This window comes from Podarcis cretensis, assembly GCF_951804945.1.
Source record: "Podarcis cretensis genome assembly, chromosome: 3".
Taxonomy (NCBI): domain Eukaryota; kingdom Metazoa; phylum Chordata; class Lepidosauria; order Squamata; family Lacertidae; genus Podarcis; species Podarcis cretensis.
Genome location: NC_137172.1, coordinates 64,799,289 through 64,812,547, shown reverse-complemented (window position 1 = coordinate 64,812,547; position 13,259 = coordinate 64,799,289). Strand labels below are relative to the sequence as shown.

General features: G+C 44.7%; 1 protein-coding gene across 1 annotated transcript in view; it reads right to left on the bottom strand.

The window, feature by feature from the left end:
• SGK1 (serum/glucocorticoid regulated kinase 1) overlaps nucleotides 1-13,259 on the bottom strand; it is a 75,510-nt gene that overhangs the window by 24,540 nt on the left and 37,711 nt on the right. The window lies entirely within an intron of this gene.

Sequence of the window (13,259 nt, the reverse complement as noted above, 5' to 3'; positions counted from 1 at the left end):
CACAGGTGTATTGTGTACAGGTGTATTGTATACAGCTGTGCATTGAAGTGTGGACTCTGTATTTTGTGATATAGTTTCTATGTAAAGTTTATGAGATTGCTTTACACAGTGTTGAGGGAGAATCTTATCTCAGCCCTGTCAGTCAGACTGCCTGCCCATACCCAGCTGGTCTCCTTCTGGCAAAGGAAAATTTCCATTAGTTGTACATGGAGGAAAAGTGTAAACGAAAGACTCAGTTGTGGTCATTATACACATCACCAAAAACAGGATCATAACAGGGACACAGATTTGCATTAAGTGTGCATATGCTACTTCTATGTATAGATGCAAATGTAGAAATGATTTATACATTTTAAATAGCAATCTGGTAAATCTTGCCATGGCAGGGAAGGCTAGGAAAATGTGTGCCTGCTTAATCTGCAACCCAGGTGCTAACAACTGATGGGCAACCTCAAGGCCTCTGCTCTCACTTCTTGTGGCTCCTTATCATTAAGTCAGACTTGGACCAAACAGCTATTCAAACAAAAGGACTAGCTTTGGATGGTCTTCAAATAGAGGACTATAAAGTAGGTCACATCCCCCACCCCACCACAGAGAAGCCCCTTCTTTCCCCACGAGTGTTGCTGCTGTGTGGTGGTGAAGTAGAGTTTATCCGACACCCTCAGAAGGTGTGCCTGCACTCTGCTCTGAAGAGTTGGGACAGTGTAGTCTGGTTCCCAGAGACAAGTGTGTACACACACAAAATTTAAGGGTTTTTGGGGGGGTCCTAAACCTATTTACCTGCATCTGGAAATTCCCTGTGTCAGATTATATGCAAATTTGCGGGAGATAGATCTAGATATATTGGCATCTTCTAAATACTAAAGCTAGGAAAGCACATGGATGAAAAGTACTGTTAAATTACACTGGTGTAAAATTGGACATAACTATTCCTTATATCAATATATATTGATATAGCAATATATTGATATCGATATATATCAATCAACCTCCAGATGGGAAGCATATTTATGTGCTTTCAAGACATGAAACCAAACACTCTCCACATCACTGAGACTAACTCTTTCTGTGGACGGTACATGAATTTCATAAATAGTGAGGAAATATTTTGTCCAGTGGTCTACTTATGACTAGGTTGAAAAAAAGGCATTGATTCACGAATGCTAACTCTTCCCCCACCACATTCTGCCCCCAAACAAGAAAATGACCAGGGAATGCTTTTCTTCCATCCCAATAACTGAAGACCATATGAACTGGCTGGAAGTCTTGTCCTCTTGAACTTGCCCATTTGTTGCACTTATTGCTCTTTCGATTTTTGTTCCTTGAAAAGTTTTCCTCCAGAAAACATGAGCTTTCTGCATGCCTTCTTCGTGCACTCAAATGGCATTTCCCAATGTACCTGCTTAGATTTCTTTTGATATTGCTTAGACTAAGTCAATTTGGACAATCAGACAAATTGCTTAATAGGAATAGTTGGGTCTTTTTGTCTCTTTGATTGTTTGGCACACTTAAGCTTTGGCAGATAGCTACTGAAAGTAGTCAAATATTTTAAAACACCAGTTAAGACAATGGGCGATCAGGAGACAAAAGCCCTGTGCAGTCTATCATATCATTACACACTGAACTCGGAGTCTCCAGTTTCCCAGGTATGTTGCACTTTGACCCACAAAAATAGAACACCGGAGCTTAAGCACTCACTTGATCGGCCTTAATGATTCTTACCTAAGGAATAAGAAATGTTTGGCAGAATACAGTGACTCATGGAAAATTCTTACCAGTTCCACACCAGTACTTATATTTTATATTGGATTTAAAATTATAGGGCATTTTGCTGCCAGAAGCTTCCCCAAAGAAGCTTACAACAAGTGTCTTTGAGACAGGAGTGTGACTCTGTCCTGCCATGTGATGCCCTAAACCTTTCTGACACAGGGCATGTGCAAGGCATTAAGGCTTTGCTCCTGGCGGTTGTAAGTTGCCCACATCACGCTACCATAAAGCAGCATGCTCAACACACCAGCCTGGTAGACCTTCATCTTGGTATTGGTCATTAGCATCACATTCTCCCATAGCCTTTCAGAGAGGCGAGCCATTGCCATAGCTGCCTTGCCAATACTATTGTACAACTCAACATCAGTGGAGAGGTTATGAGTTATGGTGGAGCTCAGGGAGACAAAATCATGTACATCTCAAGCATGTGGTCATCAATGCAGATGTGTGGGGGGCTGGCAGTGTCATGACCCAGGATGCTGGTCTTTGTCAGGCTGACTTTAAGAACAGAAGGAAAATGTGCTCTGGCCCAACCCATCAACTGGAAGCAGGACTGGCCCTACCTTTAGGCAGTGTGGACAGGGCACCTTGGGCAACAGATGCTGAGGGATAGGGAGCAGTTGTGAGGTGTTGGAGGACAGAGCTGCTCTGTGGCATCAAAGTTAGTCTGCTGCCTTCAGATGTCCCATTCTTAGGGCTGGATTGAACTAACTGGTCCTGCTCACATAAGGACTTCCACTAGTGCAATGGGCTCCCCCCCTTTTCCCCCACCCCATGCTCCCCTAATTGGCTCATGAACCCCTTAGAAGAGCATGTGGGGGAAATAGTTCTGCAATATTTGCTCTGATAGAACATTTGTAACAGCACACCATTGAATTCTAACCCCCACTGAATCTGAAGTAGGATTCAGTTGCCAGTTTGGTTGGTTTCTGTACGTAGAATGGTGAGTACTGTCCTGTCATTTGTCTCAGGTAAAAAAAATAAGAAAAGGAATTGAGTAATCCCAGACTGGAAGACCAAGGTCTGCTGAGTTTCTATGTCTCTGTGCGTATATATTTCTGGGTTTTGGGATAATGGTACTATTATCTGTTGCTTGTAAATCATCTTGATAATAATTTGAAAGGCAGAATATAAATCTTCTAAATAAACAAACAAATGAATACTACAGCTGCTGACATAATAATAAATCTTTCACAGATAATGAAAAGCCAGTAGAAAACCTTAACGTCTTCAGCCTCTTTCAGATAGCTGCAGCTGAGAGCAGCTTCATGGATGATGTTGCTGCAGAGATAACAGGAAGTGCAGCTGTCTCACACTTCCTGTTTCTCCCATCTCGTACAAGTTTCCACATCTCCTGAGTAGAAAAGCAGAGGCATTCTCAGTTCTCTGGGCCTCAAAGAACCACTCTTTGAAGAAGACTTGGAAATCATGCACCATCACTTCCGATCTCATGCTTCAACCCACATACTTAACCAGGAGGGCCAGTGCCAACCATGTAATGGCTTAACACTGACCAAGGGAGTGAGGGACATGGATATGTGAGAGTGTGTGCCACAACACCACCCAATGTCTGAAATCTTTTCCACAGCATGTCTACCAAAACCTGATTTTACTCTACCTGCATTGTGTGTGACCATAGTGGTACTTTCTCAGGGGAAAAAACCCCCACCCTGATATTATTAGAAGCCAGCACCACATTTCTACATGGCTGCAGCCTATTCAGGGATGTCAACATGTTTAGTCATCAGCATCAGATGCTGCCAGGAACATTTTCAGTCCTGCTTCCAAACATGCATCCTTAATAGATGGAAGAGGTTGTTGTTGTTGTTGTTGTTGTTGTTGTTGTTGTTGTTGTTGTTGTGAAATGGGGATCCTGTGGCTCTTTGGATGTTGTTCGGCTCCAGCTCCCATGCTGGCTGGGACTGATGGAAATTGGGAGTCTAGCAACAACGGGAAGGCCACAGGTTCCCCACCTCTACACTACAGACTGAGGAATGAACATCTGAAGGACAATTTTTGGTCAACCATGTAGATACAAGCCCTGGGCCCTGACTGGAGGGGGAAATGTTTTTGTAGGGATTTCTGCTTGGTTAAGTAGCATGCTTCTGAATGTCAGTCACTGGGAATCATAGGTGGGGAAAATGCTATTGTATTCAGATCCAGCCTGCAGCCTTCCCATAGGCTAGAATCATAGAATTGTAGAGTTGGATTGGACCCTGAGGATTTTGAAAGCTCTGATCTAATTCAACCCCTTGCAGTGTAGGAATATGCAGCTGTCCCATATGGGGATCGAACCTGCAAAACTTAGCATTATCAGCACCAAGCTGTAACCAACTGAGCTACATCTGGTTGGCTACTGTCAGCACAGGATGCTGGTCTAGATGGGTGTTTGGCCTGGTCCAGCAGGGCTCTCTTGATGTTCTTAGTGACCAAGTAATACTGGTTATGGAGTCTCTGAATGAGTTGAAATGACCTATCCTATTGAGTCAGCGCTAGTTCTTGTATAGATAAGTCTTTACTCACTCCCTGAGTACTATCATAAAGCTAACTGTTTAGATTGTTTGAGCATAATGTTTGCATTAAGGTCATCTGATGAGCCATTCTCTGAGTTCCGTCTGTAGAAAATATGTTTTATAGATTCACTGAGGGCATTTGCAGTGATTGTTGCCCAGTTTTGGAATGACTTCCCAAAGGTAAAAGACTGGTGCTGACACGGGACTCTTTTTGGCAACACGTTAAGATGTTTTTATTTGCCCAGACATTTTATTTTGAGTACAGTGGAGCAATCACTGATGGGTAAACTATGTTATCTTTTCAAAAATCCTGGCAAAGATGAGACTATTGCAAAGTGGGAGTCTCCTTAGCGAGTTCACATGCACTGGGATTTTCCACTAAGATAACTTCCTTGAGTTAAGTGACTTCCATTTGAAAAGGACAATGTCCATGAAAGTGTATAGGCAGCTGGCCTCAGGCAGGTGTACAGATAAAACAGCACAGGAGCTTTTGCACAGTTGTTGCATGTGCTAATCAAACCTGTGGAAAAGTTTCTAAAAGTTACTTGCTAGGGCTGAAAAAGTTAAGGTCACATTCAAAGTTCATTCTGAGCTACAGGTCTCGCTAAGCCCAATTAAGCCCATACAGACGAAGCTGTGTCCTGACTGCACCACTCCAGGGCTGACATAATTTAGGAACTTCTTTGGACAGGAGTCGAAGAAATAAGGGGACTTTGGATCCTGCAAAGCCTTAGCTGCCCCAACGTACCCCATTTTGGAACCCCACCAGAGAGCATTCTGCTGCAGAGCGTTCTGCAGGTGTACTGGGGGTGGGGTCCAGAAATGAAAGTGCTGCCCTGCTGGTAGGCCTCTCTCTCTGCCAGTTGAGTAGCACACACCTTGTTTTCAGCAGGCTCTCTGATGGCCTTGGGCTAGCTTTAGCATCACTCCACAATTTGCATAGTGCTTGATGAGTGACAGAAGTACTTAACGATTGGCGGCATGATATCACTCAGTTTTCCACCATATTACATAGAAGTCCTCCATTGTCAGTTGCCTTCCCAAAATGTAACACTTTAGTCTTAGAAAAATCCAGGAGTGCGAAAATGTTTGAATGGAGTTATGAGAATCTACATCTCATGAGTCAGAAGAACAATGCGGACCCTTATTCTAGCCATATATTTGCAGAGTTGCATTGTTCAACATTTCTCTGGCTAATGAGATGTAAGCATGCAGTGGCCATGAAAAGCTTTTGAACAATCTTTCTGTTAGGCTTAGGATATTTGGCTTCTGTAAATGATGTTCTGTATTGTTGCAGGCCACCCTAATATCTGTGAAGTGGTAGCAAGATTCCAGGGGGTTCCAGGTGCTCACCCAGGGTTGTGTTTCTGCTGGGAAAACCGACGCACAGTGGAAAGTAGTGTCTTTAAGAAATATGGTTTATTTTACACATATCTACACCTAAAACCTTCAGTGGAGGGGGTGCACAACATTACACCCCAAGAGTATCCCTATTACTCCTTTCATAGCTTCAGCAAGCTTGGGTCCAAAGAGGCAGCCAGTTTTGGTCCCGGGTCTCTCTTTGCAGCATCCTCCAGTCAGCACTGCATGGAGTTCTCTCTTTTGTTCCCCGCCTTCCTCCCAGAACACCTTGCCAAAATGCAACACCCCCCCTTCTGCTTTCCCCTCTTGTGCTTGCCCCCCTTCTCCAGAGCTCTCTCTCTCTTTTTAGAAGGACCACATTTTTATGTGCGACATCACATTCACATTACTATAGACCCAAGCATCATCATTTGATGGTTATCAACACCTTTGTAATGCTTAATGACAACCCAGGCTATACCCTGAAAAACAAGCTTAGCCTGCATTTTTACACTGCTAAGCTGTCTCTCACCCCCCCCCCCCGCCGAAGACCCCAAGCATTTAGTAATTTCTAGCATTCAGTAACTTCTAACATTCACTAACTTTTTAGAATTATGGGCGCTTTTGTACCCCCAAACTCTAGTATCCCAAATCTGTAATAGTACTAGTATGGGTATAGCTCCTTACAGCCTCCAGAATTCCACAGATGAATGTAGGGACACTTCTAGGATGCTTATTCTTACACCAAGGTCCAAGGATCATTGCCTGGGGGCCCTGGCACTTTGTTACACACTACCGAAAGTTCTTGTCTGCATTCTGTATTTATTCACTCTGCAATGACTGCTCCTATAATATGCTGATCAGCTCAAATTGATCCTCAGCAGCAGCAGCAGCAGCAGCAGCAGCAGCAGCAGCAGCATGTGAAATGTCATGGAGTGGAATTCAGTGTTGCACCCTTCCAGGCCTTGCACAACTTAACTAGAATGCCATACCAGTGACTCTTCATTTCTGAAAACCTCTCGACAGAAAACAGATCACAATCTCATGTAACTTTGGCATGTTGACATTTTGACATTAAATGTCAAAAAGAATTGCCTTGTGCAACTCAGAAACACATTTCTGATACAATAAGAGGCACCTCAAAAGCACTCCCTCCTTCAAACTAATGCTTCCTAACATGTTTCTTTTGTTCATGCTTAATAATTAAATTATTAAGAACCTGGCCAAGGGCACAATTTTGTGAACAGAGAATGGTCATTTAAATTGCTGTGTGTTGAGCATAACATAGACCTCGCTTTTCAAATCATGAATGTGTCACCAGCGGCAGAGCATATGCCCGCGCTGCTCAGGGCAGGCGCTCTCTCGAGGGGGCATGGCGCGGAGGGTGCCCTGCCAGGCACGGGATAGCCGCTCAGGTGCCCAGAGCAGCGTGCGCGCCCTGCAGCTGGGGACACAGCGAGCCACCCATGGCGGACATTCGGTGTGCCAGCTGCCTGCGACTCCCAAGCCTCCCCCAAGCTGTCAAAACAAAGAGGGAAGGGGGGAATGCCGCCGGCAAAGTGGCACAGCTCCTACCTTACCCCGACGGCTTGGCGTAGGCTTGGGAGACACGGGTGGGTGGCGCGCCTAATGTCACCCCCCTCAGTGAGGGCACCTGGGGTGGTCTGCCCAGACCGCCCCCTTTCCTACACCCCTGTGTGTCACAAACACTGGGTTTCTTGGATAGATCTGTTGCTGCTGGAAGAAAAGCAGAAGCTGAAGAATGCCAGCCCCCTTCTCCTGAGACCCTGGTCAGGAATTGACCTTTGAGTCAAACATAGGCAATAGGAACAATAGTGCTATACTATCTCTTAGTTTCTGTCCTGATGGCCAACAACTTTCATTACAATGTTTAAAAGGTAAAGGTAAAGGGACCCCTGACCATTAGGTCCAGTCGTGACCGACTCTGGAGTTGCAGTGCTCATCTTGCTTTATTGGCCGAGAGAGCCGGTGTACAGCTTCGGGTCATGTGGCCAGCATGACTAAGCTGCTTCTGGCAAACCAGAGCAGTGCACGGAAATGCCGTTTACCTTCCTGCCGGAGCGGTACCTATTTATCTACTTGCACTTTGACGTGCTTTCGACTGCTAGGTTGGCAGGAGCAGGGACTGAGCAACGGGAACTCACCCTGTCACGGGGATTCGAACAGCCAACCTTCTGATTGGCAAGTCCTAGGCTCTGTGGTTTAACCCACAGCGCCACCCGCGTCCCTTATTATAATGTTTAGCTAGATGTAAATCCAAGTCAGCAAAGGTCCCTTGTAACTTTAATTAGAAGCTTTCTCCATCATTAGTTTCAAACACTCTGTGTGTGTGTGTGTGTGTGTGTGTGTGTTGTTCTGATGTGATTAATCCACGATAAAGGGCATGGGTGATGCCCAGCTACAGTAAATCTCATACAGAGAAGACCCACTGATATTAATGCACTTGTCCAACTCCATTGATTTCAATGGGTCTGCTTTTACTATGACTAACACTGGATACCACCCTGGGATATTAAACAATCACTCATCAAGGGCCCCATACAAATTCAGATTTAGAGTTTAGGAATGGACTTCCCTAAATTCCCACATGCTTAAATTTGCCTCTCCAGATTAGTGCTGCCCTCTTTACTTTTCCACTTGGGAAGAGGCAGCAATCCAACCCATACCAGTGGTATTTGCTTTTGTCTATGATGCCTCAGAACCCTTGAACAGATTCAAGTGGGATTTAATAATGCTTGAGTGCAGTCACTGCTGATTTGCATAGCAGGCGCCTGACCTATCATGTCTCAGATCTGAGTCATACTAAAGATTTGCCAGCTTTCCTTGGAATGACATTTGTTCTGTCATCAAGAATTGGGGAAGGGGAGGAGAGGGGGAAAGAGGAGGAGCACCAGCTGCGTGCCGCACAGTTTGATGGTGTTCATTGGAATTACATATAATTTTAACCTGCCCATTTGCTGGCTCTCCTTTCCCCATGCCTCATTTGAAAACTCTTTGTGTTCAGTTCTTCTGACGCATCTAAATAACTTTTGTAATAACCCTATATCAAACCATTACGAAACCATAGAAGCAGATATGGTATTTCAATTTAATAATCAGAACAAACATCCTGCTCTCACAGAAGATCCTCTCTCCAAACTACTCAGATTTTGCAATAAAAACTCCTTATCTTCTTCTTAAGAATGATAAGGCACTAGAATAGCAGAAAGTCTGGGCATAGTAATATACCTGCTATCTCTGTACTGTATTTGCTGCTCTGTCCAAGTTGGTACTTAGCATGGGCAGCCTAATGGATCCACTGATGCTTTTGGAGAAGCAATGGCCAAAAACTCGTTTTAAAAATCAATTATATCTGATATCTCAGATATGTCACTTTCTGGATAGCCAAGACCTCTCAACAGTTATCTGTGTGCTTTGTTACACCAAGGACTGACTACTGTCATGCATTCTGCATGGGGCGCCCCTTGAAAATGAATCACATGTTGCAACTAACGCAGGTTGCCACATTAGCAGCCAAGAGCATATTCAGCTGTTCTTGTGCCAGCTGAGCACTGGGCCTCTGGGTTAAATTTAAAATGCTGATTCTTAGTTTTTCAGAACCTCATGGGCCAGGACTAAGATATCAGAGAACGCCTCTTTCCATTTCAGCCTCTGAATCACTGCTTGAAAGGTATGAATATTTGATCCGTATTTGATCAAATCAAATAATGTGCCAGGACATTTCTTTATTTTTGTAAACAGGCTCTTACTCTGGAAGAGTCACTCAAATCCAACAAGCTACTACAGAGTAGTGATATTAGACTACAGTCCGTATCAGTAGATTCCACTGAAATCACAGTACAGTGGTACCTCGGGTTACAGATGCTTCAGGTTACAGACTCCGCTAACCTAGAAATAGTGATTCAGCTTAAGAACTTTGCTTCAGGATAAGAACAGAAATCACATGGCAGTGGCGTGGCAGCAGTGGGTGGCCCCATTAGCTAAAGTGGTACCTCAGGTTAAGAACAGCTTCAGGTTAAGAACGGACCTCCGGAACGAATTAAGTTCTTAACCCGAGGTACTACTGTAATACAATATTTATATTGCCAGTCAACCTAGTCATTGAGAAGTGACTGTTTAGGAAATGGGCCAAAGCTATGGCTTCCATTTCAGAATTTTGGCTCACAATTTAAGGGATGATTTTGGTTTTTGCTAACCCACATAAACCAAACACTTTGCAAACCAGCTGCTGTTGGATTTTAAAATGAGGGATGCTGAAATACCCATGCTCTAATTGCTCCCAAATGCAGATTTAGTTATTTTTAAAATCTGTTTTTGGGTTTTAAAACTGGATGACATGTGTATAAATAGTCAAAATTTTTATTAGTGAGTGCCTCCATACGCTCTACTAGGTCACTCGTCATGCCAACCGTATGAAGATAAAGTGGACAAAGATCAGAAGATGGCTTCAGAAGCTGCTGCTTTCGTGCTTCTGAGCTACATTTGTCCATCCACTGTGAGATTTCATGCGAATGCTTACATAATGCAGTCCCGTCCCCCCCCCTAACCTTTCTTAGAGCCACTTTGAGAGGGGACAACCGAGAGCAGGAAAAACAGTGGATGGCCTCACGACTCCTCCTTCGCTCTCAGTGGCCTCTGCCTGAAGCAGCTTTTCAACCTCACAAAAGGGCAGTCAGGTCACAGTTACAGGCATCTGTATGCAGGGCCAGTTCAAGATCTCTTGGTGCCTGAAGCAAAGGGCAAGATGCCATCTCCTCAATTCCTGATACAGAAGCTGATCAGATGGGCACTTGGAGCTTACTTCAATGCTGGTTGAAGGGCCAGTATCATTCACTGCTCCTGCACAGCAGCAGATACTGGTGTGGGGCACTGCTGCCTGCTCACCTGGCCTCTGCTCAGAGGGGGAGAGGTGAGGCTGGCATGCTGCAAATGCACACCAGCAGAGACAATCCAGTATTGCCTCTGGCCGACCCATGAGGCAGAGTGAGGCAGACACCTCAGGCATGGGGAAGTATCCCCACAGGTGCCCCACATGCCCCTGCCACTGCTGGAAAAGTGAGGAAAAGTGGCAGCTTCTGGCTAGATCTCTCAGAACTATTATGAGGTCTCATTGGAAGCTGCCACTGCTGGTCGACCCCAGTAAGCAAGGCTTTGGTGGAATAGCAGTAGCAAGCACGGTGCCTCATGTCACCTCAGGCAGCAAAAAGGGATGTGCTTCTCCGGTCTGCCAATGCATTAGCACAGGGGCCTTTCTTCTGGGCATGGTCGGCCAATTGGTGCCAAAGAAGGACAGAACCTTTTTTATGTACGCAACAACAGCAGCAAGAATACTGATTGTGAAACATTGGAAGACACAAGATTTACCCACTCTGGAAGAATGGCAGATGAAGATGATTGACTATATGGGTCTGGCAGAAATGACCGGCAGAATCCGAGACCAGGGAGAAGAGTCGGCGGAAGGAGATTGGAGGAAATTTAAAGATTATTTGCAGAAATATTGCAAAATTAATGAATGTTAGAATGTTGTTGGACAGAAATTAAGTGGTTACCAGCTGTAAAGTAAAAATGGAGTAATAAGCTAAAATAAGTTACAAATAAGTTATAATAAGGATTTGCTGAATTAAGATTCGAACTGGAATACAAAAGGGGGAGGTAAGAGGAGGTTTGAGAAACAAGGTTACAGAAATAAGTTGTGGAAATTATATCTGTTTTGCTATGATTTGTTTTTTCGTTTTTCTTTTTTTTATTGTGTATTTTTGTACTTTTGTATTTTTGTTTTTTGTACTAAACTGGAAAATTTAATAAATATCTATTATATATATATTAAAAAAGTAAGCAAGGCTTTGGTGGAATAGCAGTAGCAAGCATGGTGCCTCATGTCGCCTCAGGCAGCAAAAAGGGATGTGCTTCTCCGGTCTGCCAATGCATTAGCACAGGGGTAGGCAACCTAAGGTCCGTGGGCCAGATGCGGCCCAGTCGCCTTCTCAATCCAACCCATGGACGGTCCAGGAATCAGCATGTTTTTACATGAGTAGAATGTGTGTGGGGCACAGGAATTAGTTCATCCCCCCCCCCAAATATAGTCCGGCCCACCACATGGTCTGATGGATGGTGGACCAGCCCATGGCTGAAAAGGGTTGCTGAGCCCTGCATTAGCACCACACCACCTGCACCACTGCCTCCCCCCTTCCCCTCTGCCTCTGGGTTGGCAGCAGTGATGGAACCAAATGAAGGCCAGGTGAGAAGTGTCTCCATGCCACGTCATCCACTACTGCTCCTGCGGGCCCCATGTCTAGCTTGGGAGGTGCAGGGCAGGCTGCATGTCCAGTCCCCACCCCTCAGTACCTGAAATGATGTTTGTATGTAAGGTCATCAGCTATGTCAGTCTCCATTGGACCCACAAGAGGCCTGTGTTTCTCTTGAAAGTGACTGAGTTGCCCAACAGACATAGGCTCAACTTTTCGGAAGCCCCACCCTGAGACACCACAGATAGCTTTGGACCACATAGCTGACAGATCTGGGGCAACAAGGAAGCATTTGGTCCAACATTCATCTATAGGCAACTTTGGGCTACGTCCAAAAATATGATTGGGTACTTACGAATGCTGCTTTTAAACGACACCTTACCAAACAGTGGCACATGAGTAGAGGGTTGGAGCAGCAGTGATACCCTTTCCACAGCAGTCATGCTACAGTCACTGGGGCAGGGAAGGGGTGAGAGCATTAGCAAGATCACCCAACATGGAATTTTGGCCTTACCTCCCACATCTCTGTCCCAGTATTGGCAGCACTGCCACTGAGAGGGCACTGCTGCTGCACTGATTCTTCACCTGCTGCTGCTGCACCTTACAGGTGTTAATAAGTTGCACCAATTAAAGTTGCAATCCTAATCATCCTTACCAGGGAACAAATGAACATAGCGGGACTTAAAGGTAAAGGTAAAGGTACCCCTGCCCGTACGGGCCAGTCGTGTCCGACTCTAGGGTTGTGCGCCCATCTCACTTAAGAGGCCGGGGGCCAGCGCTGTCCGGAGACACTTCCGGGTCACGTGGCCAGCGTGACGAAGCTGCTCTGGCGAGCCAGCACCAGCGCAGCACACGGAAACACCGTGTTACTGTAGCGGGACTTACTTTCTAGCAAACATGAACAGGGTTGTACTATTAGAGTCTTTTTGACAGACAATAACAGATTTATCTTGTTTATTGGGTAAGAGAAATGTTTGATGTATCAGAAAAATATTTGGAATTCATTATTTTTGAAGTCTTTAGGTCAATTAATCTAAAAACAGAACTAAAACACAACACACTTGATTTTCTTTTTTCTCCTGCCAACATCATTTAAAACTGCTCTGCTTTTACTAATATTTCTGTGGTGGGCGACAAAGCAAATCAATAAATCAATACAGCACAACTATGCCAGAGAAAATCTTATTGAAGGGCTTATGTGTTTTCCATGTTAATCCAAGAGTTGCACAGCCAGTTTTGAGAGAGAGAGAGAGAGAGAGAGAGAGAGAGAGAGAGAGAATATTCATCTAAAAGCAAAACTGGTATTCAAACTTGTTGTGCCAGCTTTTTTAAAGCTAGGTTATTTTCAGTTGCCCTTGTTATGTAATGTGTG